Source organism: Pollicipes pollicipes, unplaced genomic scaffold (assembly GCF_011947565.3).
Source record: "Pollicipes pollicipes isolate AB1234 unplaced genomic scaffold, Ppol_2.1 Scaffold_6138;HRSCAF=7277_pilon_pilon_pilon, whole genome shotgun sequence".
Classification (NCBI taxonomy): domain Eukaryota; kingdom Metazoa; phylum Arthropoda; class Thecostraca; order Pollicipedomorpha; family Pollicipedidae; genus Pollicipes; species Pollicipes pollicipes.
Window position 1 is genome coordinate 9802432 of NW_023596818.1, and position 9246 is coordinate 9811677.

Here is a 9246-nt window from a genome sequence, read left to right on the forward strand (position 1 = left end):
TCCCCGCTCAGTCCGCCGTCTGCTGCGAGATCCGGCGATCGTTCGGGGCCGCTCGCCGCCCCCCGCACCCGGCCGGGGTGTGGGGGCCGCTCGCCGCCCCCCGCGCCCAGCCGGGGTGTGCACGTGATGGCGTCAGAGGACGCGCGACCGCCGCGGCCGATCCGTCACCGGCGTCATTGGCACGCAGATTAGCCCCCATAGCGACACCGCAGATGTGGCAGATGTCCAAGCGCGTGCGCGGCTCCGGTGTGAGCTCCGGTGTGAGCGGGTGCTGATTGATGACGTCATGTGCGCCGGAAGTCTGCTCGTACGGCGGGTTAGTAGTGTGGACAGCAGGGAGGTCAGGAGTGCTCGGCCCCGCGGTAAGCGCCCTGTCGGCACGGCTCGTTCGATGTATTGTTTTTAACCGATTCGTCGCTAACTGGATGTCAAATGGTCTCGTGTGATGTGGATGGTGTGGAGATTGTGTTGTTTTTTTACAGCCCCGGTTGTATTTGTGTGTTGTGTTTATGAATGAACGTCTTTATAAGATGTTGCACCGCTCGTCAAAAGCCGTTAGCTTACCAATACACTGCTTGCCTTTTGTGTATCGATCATCAGCACCCTCGGTAGACAATTTGACCGCGCTCTCGCCGGATTTTGTATTTAATGCTGGGACTCTAGCGCCGCCTACAGACTGAAGAAAAAGCATTGCTGTTAACTCTTCAAACGACACGAGTATAGGGTAGTTCTCCCGGAGTATGTGTTCTGATAGTGGTTCTGGGAGAGGGAACTGCCTGCACACGACATCCCTAGTTCCTCCTCGGATTTTCCGCACAGATCCCGCTGGGTACCAAACATTTTTCGCCTGCAAGGTGGGGCACTCAATACCACTGAAAGCCTGTTGATATGGTGGGACCTCACTACACCCACACACTCGTGAGCCTGTCGTTTGGGTGGCACCAATCAATATTCACAGCCCCGTGTCCAGGTGAGCCCAGACGCGCAGGTCCAGCAGAGCATCTGGCACCAGCAAGGGCATCGCCGCCAATGTGGCCGCAGTGTATGGTTTGAAACGGGCATCCTTCCTCAAACTCGCGGTCGTAAAAGTACCACACATCAAGGAGTTGCGCAACGTGAGCAGATGAGTGATTACGTGCGTGTGTTAACAGACCACCCACGGCTTGCAACTATGTTAAGCTCTTCTTTCGTATTCACACCACTTTGGTTGGAAGTTCTTTTCAGTGCGTCACCGGCAGCGGTCGAGTACGCGTGTTGCCCTCGTTTTCCCTCTTCTCTCTTTCTCTTTTTACCCACCTCATCTTGGCGAACGCCTAAAATCCCTAACCTCGAATCTTCTTCCGACCTACGCCCCACCTTCTAGCACAAGTCTCCAACAGCAGACAAGTCAGTAGCATTACAAGACTTAAGATCATTAATCTACTGACAGTACTTTTATACCTACCATTAATCGTCACCAAGATGAAATATTGAGGCCGCGAAGTGACATGGTTTCATGCTCGTGCTTGTGTCTGTGCAGCATTTTCTGTCACAAGACGGAACGGTTGTTTAGACAGATTCTTTGCATGCATCTTAATCAGACGAATGCCATGGTTTTAAATGTTTGGATCCTCACTGAGGTTATTGAAAAGCGATTTTTTCCTTCCGCCAAAAACTCGCATCTCTGCATGCCACAACGCAAGTTCTCGCCGATTACCAAATCACTCGACCTCGAGAACGGTCCAGCATTCTGAATTGATCCCGATTCCACCAGAATCCCGGCTCATTAACCTGACTTGATTTCCAGAGCCAAACTCATCCAAGAACTCTTTGAACGGTGGCGCTCTCACGCCGCGCCCACGACCGCTGCGGTGGCGGGACGCGCATGCAGCCTGGCTGGCTGCAGTGTCCGCTGCAGTGTCCGCCTGCAGACTGCAGCCGTGTCCTGCACCACGGGCGCGACGGCACCAATTGGGGGCCGACAGGGCGGCCGTGTCGCCAGATTACTGACGTCAGCCAGCTCCCGGAGTCTTGGCGAAGGCTTATCGAGCGCCGCTCAACAGACGCGCCGTGCTCAGATGCCGCTGCTGGCAGGCCCGCTTGCAGAGATCTGTTGTGTTATCTGCGTGCAGTGTCGTCTGTGGTGAGAGCTGAGGCTTTCAAATTAGCCATGCTTTTATCTGGAGTGAGTTGGAGATGCTTTTCTCAGACGGCATTTCCAAACGTCATTTCTTGGTCTGGACGCGTTCACAAGAGGGGATTGGGCTTGGCAAGAACAGATACCCGCCTAGTGAAAATGTAAAAATCAAACCCAGCCTCTGCATAGTGATTGCAGACCAAACTTCGGTGAATATTGAGCACGATGTCGTCTCCCTGAGGCAGCTTAACAAACTCCAGCTCAAGAATAGAGTTCATCGGACGTGCACCACACACGCTGCGCAGTCTGCTGTCCTAGCGGGCCGTGCCCACGCAATCAGCGTTGGCTTCGGCCAACCGCCCGCTGGCTCTTTCAGAGAGGCCGAAATCCAACATACAATCGTACAGCTTAGTGATCCTATCCACCCGTGTTGAAACTGAGTTGCTAAGTGAAACTGAGACGTGTAACTCGAGCGTGATGTGTGGAAGAGAGTTGATAGACGTTTTGCTTGGTGGCTGGGGAAAGAATCAGAAGTGTTTTGAATCAAGGAGCGAAATGTCGATCCGGAAATAAGCCTGACGGTGACGTTGATCTGCTTTGCATTGTGAATAATTCAGTTGGTGCGGTGCTGGGGCGAAAGCTGCGCCTCAGCCGCAGTTTTCAAAATAAACAGTCGGTGACTGCAGCGTGGGGGTAACTGTTGGAGTGACAACTACCGCGATTAATGCAGCACGTCTTGAATGTTGTAATAAGGCGGACAGCATGCTAAATAGACAGTGCACATATGATAAAGATAAAATCGCTTTCTGAATTAGGCCTTAATCCAGTTGGTGCTTCACCGCACTCAGAAGACGTATAGCCAGTTATGTCTGGTGGAAAGGGTTGTTTTTTGGATGCAAGTTACTTATGTACCCACATGATCGTAAGGTAGCTTGTGACGTATTTGGTGTAACTGGATTATGATTACAGTGAGGAACATGAGCAAAACAAGCTGTTGAACAAGTTTCAGTAATACTCCTGTGCCTTTGGCTGACCGAAATTGTGCGAAATATGATTGCAATAATTGTCGTAGAAGCTGCTTCCGTTCGATCTTGTAATACGGTACGCAAAATAATCGGAAAAGTACAAACTGTTTTAACTGTATTTTTGCGCCATGGCGTGCGCCAGAAACTTTCCTTGCGCGCAATGCAGAATGTAAGATGTTTGACCTCCTAGCATCTCTGAACCTGGGGTACCGATTTGACCAGATGGTCTTAAATGGAACTTTGCGGCCATAGATAACTTTATTTGAACAGCAACTCCGAAAAAGGACAATTTCGAAAGAGCTGTTTGCGCACTCAGGAGGGAAAAATTGAGCACACTGCACTTTTTATGCATCTCACCAAAATATTCAGGTATACCGTATTTCTGTTCGGCATTTTTCACGCCGTGATAACAATGAGCCCAAGGATAAGTTGTTAAATGCGTTTGTGAGGAGCATTATTCACATAGATAAGATAGGAGCAATAGCCTTATTCCTCGGAGAAAATCAAGAGAATGTAAATATAGATGAGTTGATATTTCGGCAGCATGCCTTTAACGAAGCAATAGCAAAAGATATCTGTTTCGATAAAGGCACGTTGCCGAAATATCAACCCATCTATATCTCCATTCTCTTGGTTTTCCTCCGATGAATAAATATATTGCTACTGTCTTATTTATGAACGCAAAGGTAAATACCTCGAAAACATTGTTGTATCAGTGGCAGATACGGAACTTTAAAGACTGGATAAATGGAACCATTCGAAGCTCGGTGGAGTGATACTGATTGTGAACTGAGGCGGTCACCTGTATGTCCTTTATTGCGTCACTTGTATCCGCCTCCAGCGCTTCCCAAGATCAGTGGCGAACGCCGAGTGCGTAATCAGCGGTCATTGTGAGAATATACGATAAACATGCGCACTGTCTTGAAATGTCGAGAATTCTTACAATATGTCCCAGTAGCGCATGCAGAGGGTACAGAGGGCGCACGCGCACACCTCCACCCCCACCCCCACTGCAGGTCTTAAGGGGCTCTTCGAGCACCTCTGGACCGACGATTAAAGGGAGTGTTCCATAGTTGTTTGGGGTTTTGAACTGAAAAAAAAACATCTTGAAGACCATCGGGTACAGTTCAAGCCCTGACTCCTCAAGACCTAAACTCTTCTAGCTTCTGGGTGACCCTCCCGTGAAGGTGTGCAGACTTTTCGGAGACTATTTCAAGATAACCCAGGCATGCATGGCGTCATAATCACGTCGTTCAACCCCTGCAACGCCATTAGCCATGCAACGATCAAAGCAAATAAGATTATAATCGGTGAGTCGTTCATATCCGGCGTTCGTGTGCACGATTTTCAAACATAACGGCCGTCAATTGGCTCTCAATCAGTGTTGTGCAGGGTACAATGACACAATCAAACACTCACGCACTGGGAAGCATGTTTACTAAACAGAGAATTTGTGTTGTTTGGAGCGGTCTTTTTTGCTCACAAGTATAGCTTTAGCTATAAGTGTGCTTATTTCATCATATCCCATGCTTGCTTCAATATTTCCGGAGGCGAAATATGCCCTTTTTAAGTGTCCTTTAAGTGGGGGCCCGACGGGCTGGCTGTAGGTCACATTATGGTCATGACCCTCAGGGCCGTGGCCTGAAATGTCAGTCATAGGACCTCTTGCACCGATTGATAAATTCTTGGGACAACGCGGACCTCTATTTCGCCCATAGCCTGCCAACACCGCACTGTTGATCTCGTGTCGCTCTAACCCACGGGGGCACATTTCCCAAGCGGGAACAAGGCCGATATTTATTCAAACCCAAGGTCGAGGGAACAAGGTCGAGGTAGAGGTCCTTGAACGTCCGTCGTTGTCCACTGTTGGCATAGGTCGAGGTCCCTGCAACAATGAGGGTCCCTTCGATCAGGGTTCCGCAGTGACCAACAGGAGGTCCTGAGTCGGGCAGAGGTCCTGAATCGGCCAGAGGAACATTTGCTGAACACGGACAGTGACTGGACCACGAAATGCCAGAGGCTCTTTTGCGTTGGTCGGGGCCCTCTGACAATGAAAGATATGAGAGCTTTTGATAAGTCCATAATGAGACAGTGGAAAAGCCCTGTGTCAGTCGGGGCCCCCAGTACGAAACAGGTGCCCTCGACCCCATTTCAGCGCGGGCGCGTGAAACCGAACTGGATTCTCCGTGCCGATTACTGGACCTCATGGAGCCCGTATCGTCAGGATGGCAGCTGGCAGGCACCCCGCGTTGGGGCGGATTGACCGTCCGGCCCTCGGCCGAGAATCATGTGACGCTAATGTTCTACTGTAACTGCACCACTGCATACAAGGATGCACAATTTTGTCAGGATATGCCGGAAGGATCATCTTGAAAATATATTAAGTGCGATGGTACAGCCCAAGCGCCTTTTTAATAACTTTAGAAAAATCAGAGTCAGCCAAATCTGCTCCTGACATGAAAACATCATTTAAAATACTCCAAGACGCAAAATCGTGAAATGACCAAGCTTTGCTTTGATAGATTCAGCTGGACAGCAGGTATCTTCAAACCAAAATATCACACTAATTTTGTCGTGACATGTGACGAGTCCCGCAACCTGTCGTGCTGAGGCCCAGCGAGATAAAAGGGTGGCGTGACCAGTCACTTCACTCAGGTGGGCGTGACCAGTCACTTTACTGAAGTGGTGTGACCAGTCACGTTACTCAGGTGACGGACCAGTCACGTTAACTCAGGTGGCGTAACCAGTCACGTTACTCAGGGTGGCGTGACCAGTCACTTCACTCAGGTGGTTGTGACCAGTCCGTTACTGAAGTGGTGTGGACCAGTCACGTTACGCAAGATGGCGCGTGATCAGTCACGTTACTCAGGTGGCGTGACCAGTCACGTTACTGAAGTGGTGTGACCAGTCACGTTACTCAGGTGGCGTGACCAGTCACGTTACTCAGGTGGCGTGATCAGTCACGTTACTCAGGTGGCGTGACCAGTCACGTTACTCAGGTGGCGTGACCAGTCACGTTACTGAAGTGGTGTGACCAGTCACGTTACGCAGATGGCGTGATCAGTCACGTTACTCAGGTGGTGTGACCAGTCACGTTACTCAGGTGGCGTGACCAGTCACGTTACTCAGATGGCGTGACCAGTCACGTTACTGATATGGTGTGACCAGTCACGTTACGCAGATGGCGTGATCAGTCACGTTACTCGGGTGGCGTGACTATTCACGCTGCTGATGTGGTGTGACCAGTCACGTTACGCAGATGGCGTGACTAGTCGCGTTACTCAAGTGGCGCGACCATTTAGCGGTTAGGCAGATGGCGTTGACCAGTCACTTTCACTCATGTGGTGTGACCAGTCACGTTACGCAAATGGCGTGACCAGTACGTTACTCAGGTGGCGTGACCAGTCACGATACTCAGGTGGCGTGACCAGTCACGTTACTCAGGTGGCGCAACCACTCACGTTACGCAGGTGGCGGTCCTGTATCAAGTGGTCGTCGCTGCCTTGTCGAACAATCCGCAGATGTTTTACATCATTGTGTGCGCCAGCCAGTCGGCGGCAGCAGCCTGTTCAGCTCAGTCAGCGGTCTTGTGAACGTCGGTTTCACTGACGCACACACCAGCGAACAATTCCCGGCTTCATTCAACGCTGCACCGCGCTACTGAGCGGACGCCTGGGCGCAGCAGGGAGTTGGGCTAGCGTCTGTCAAGACTGTCGGAGAGGCGTTGGGCTAGCGTCAACCTGATACCGCCACGCCACCTGCGTGGCGGTATATGATAGCCTACCCGCCACGCCACCTGCCGGTCAGCAGGACAGGGACGCGGCGGGACGGAGTTCCTGGACAGTTGCCAGGCGGTGCCGCCAGGGGCGCTGGTTTGATAAATGGCCGCGGGCTGTTCTACCGACGCTGCCGGTGGGCCACATCATAACAGCCTGGCACTGGATCGAATGATGACTAACACCTGGCCGCACGGTGTAACGCTAAGAACCGATGCGACTAATGGTTCATAAGGGTACATTTTGATCTCGAGAGATGACATGTTAACATGACATTCTAGTGACAGCATGCTGAATGATTTGAAAGCTGGCGAGTGGCATGCTGGGGCGAATTTAGAAGGTTAAATGTCTTCTATAAACAGAGAGAACTGGACGATGGCCAGCACGACGGCTTGCTTAGCTGAGGCTGAAGCATGTCCCCGCCCTACACGAGCTGATCCGACCAATGCCTCTTACCAGGCCAGCATTTGCCTGTTACTACGACCATCGAGCAAGGCAACCAATGACGTTTGGCCCAAGTGTCAACTTATCGACCTCCTCAACTTTTGCTACGTTAGCAAAGCAAGTGCGCTTTCACCCATCCGATGAAATGTGTTCTGATAACGCATAGGCTATCACTTGGCAAAATTCGTAGCTGTCCTCTTAACTCTGGAAACGGGTCACACGAAACATTTCGCATTTATCTCACTTACACTTCCCCGCAGAGCCACGGGACGCATGAGACCCAAAATATGTTAGGTTATATGTATTACAGGAGTGATAGCCGTCTCGAGCCCCCTCGATTTATGTCGTTCAGGTCAGTACGAGGCCAGTGGCTGGCCACTTCGAAGAACAGCATGTATGCTTCGCAGCTGTTGGCGCGGCGCATGCGGATGGGCTGCACGGCTGGACTCTGGAGTCGTTACACCCGTACCAGACTCGTGAAAGGGGTGTTTACGGCGGGCAGTGTAGTGCAGCCCGAGTGCGCCACGCCAGAATGGTCGGTCACGCTGTACACGGTGTGCATGCAGTGTCCCAGCACGACAGAGCCTGGCCACGAGTCCAGACCACTGGCGGAGAAGTTCACGGTGGTATTCAGCTTACCTCTGCATTGATCCTGCCGCAGTGAGAACCACTCCAGGTGCACTACAAGGGCGCGTGGGAACCTCTGAATTAGGAAATTATTCGAGGCCGAGACCGGCATCGGCTCCATCGTCCGTTCACCGTCATAATCAACGGAACCCGGCCCGGAATCGCGCGAATCAATCAAAGATGCCCTTGCTATTTTATCTTAGAAAATAGCCCTGGTACGTCACCACACGCAGCCAACCACAAACAAGAAGTGGCTGGTCAGTCGACCACAGATGGAGAACACAGTCCGCCTCGTCCTCTTTGCCGGCAGCTCGATGTCGCTTTTCGCTCGCCGCCAGGACAGTCCGTGCCATTCCTCCCGGACTATAAGCCTCAGCACGTGAGCTCCGTCCTATATGCGCTCAAGAGGTTGCACACCAGCCCATGCTGCTCCAGATGAGCCTTCGCCTGATCTGAACTCGTGACGTCTTCCATCACCAGGACGTCGTCTACGTACTTACTGATGGCGGCATCTATATTTTCATCCCATCTAAGCGCGATGCTCGACACCTTCACGGCCAATGGCGCAATGCTCATGCCGAAACCGAGTCTGGTCAAGCACCCTTTGACCCTGACAAACAGCAGTTCGGTAAGCCCACAGCGATTGATGTCCGCTGATCTGTAGGTAAGCGTCACGAAGATCTAGCGGGGCCACGTTTCTCGCACCGGCGCCACTCTTGATCTTTTCTGCACAAACGTCCGCGTCAGCCGTGTGCGGGTCACCAGGTGGGCGTTTATTAGGAGGTCGTTCACTAGGTGGGCGTTCACTAGGAGGGCGTTCACTAGAGGGCGTTCACTAGGTGGGCGTTCACTAGGTGGGCGTTCATTAGGAGGGCGTTCACTAGGAGGGCGTTCACTAGGAGGCCGTTCACTAAGCTGGCGTTCACTAGGTGGGCGTTCACTATGAGAGCGTTCACTAGGTGGGCGTTCACTAGGTGGGCGTTCACTAGGTGGACGTTCACTAGGTGGGCGTTCACTTCTCTGAAGTTCAATACTGGCCGTGCTTTACGCTTCTCCTGTTGTATCGTGACCATGAGGGGGATCGTTCCCCTCACTTTCCGTGTAGCCGTTCTTTTGTAACGGACGGGCCACCCTTCATCCACCCACTTCGAGAGAACTCGCTCATGACGTGCTGCGGTGGAATTCGATACTCTTCAAAGGTTTTCAACCGCTTTTCCGGCCCTTTCTGCCGCGCCACTTCCACTGAGGCCCACTTCTA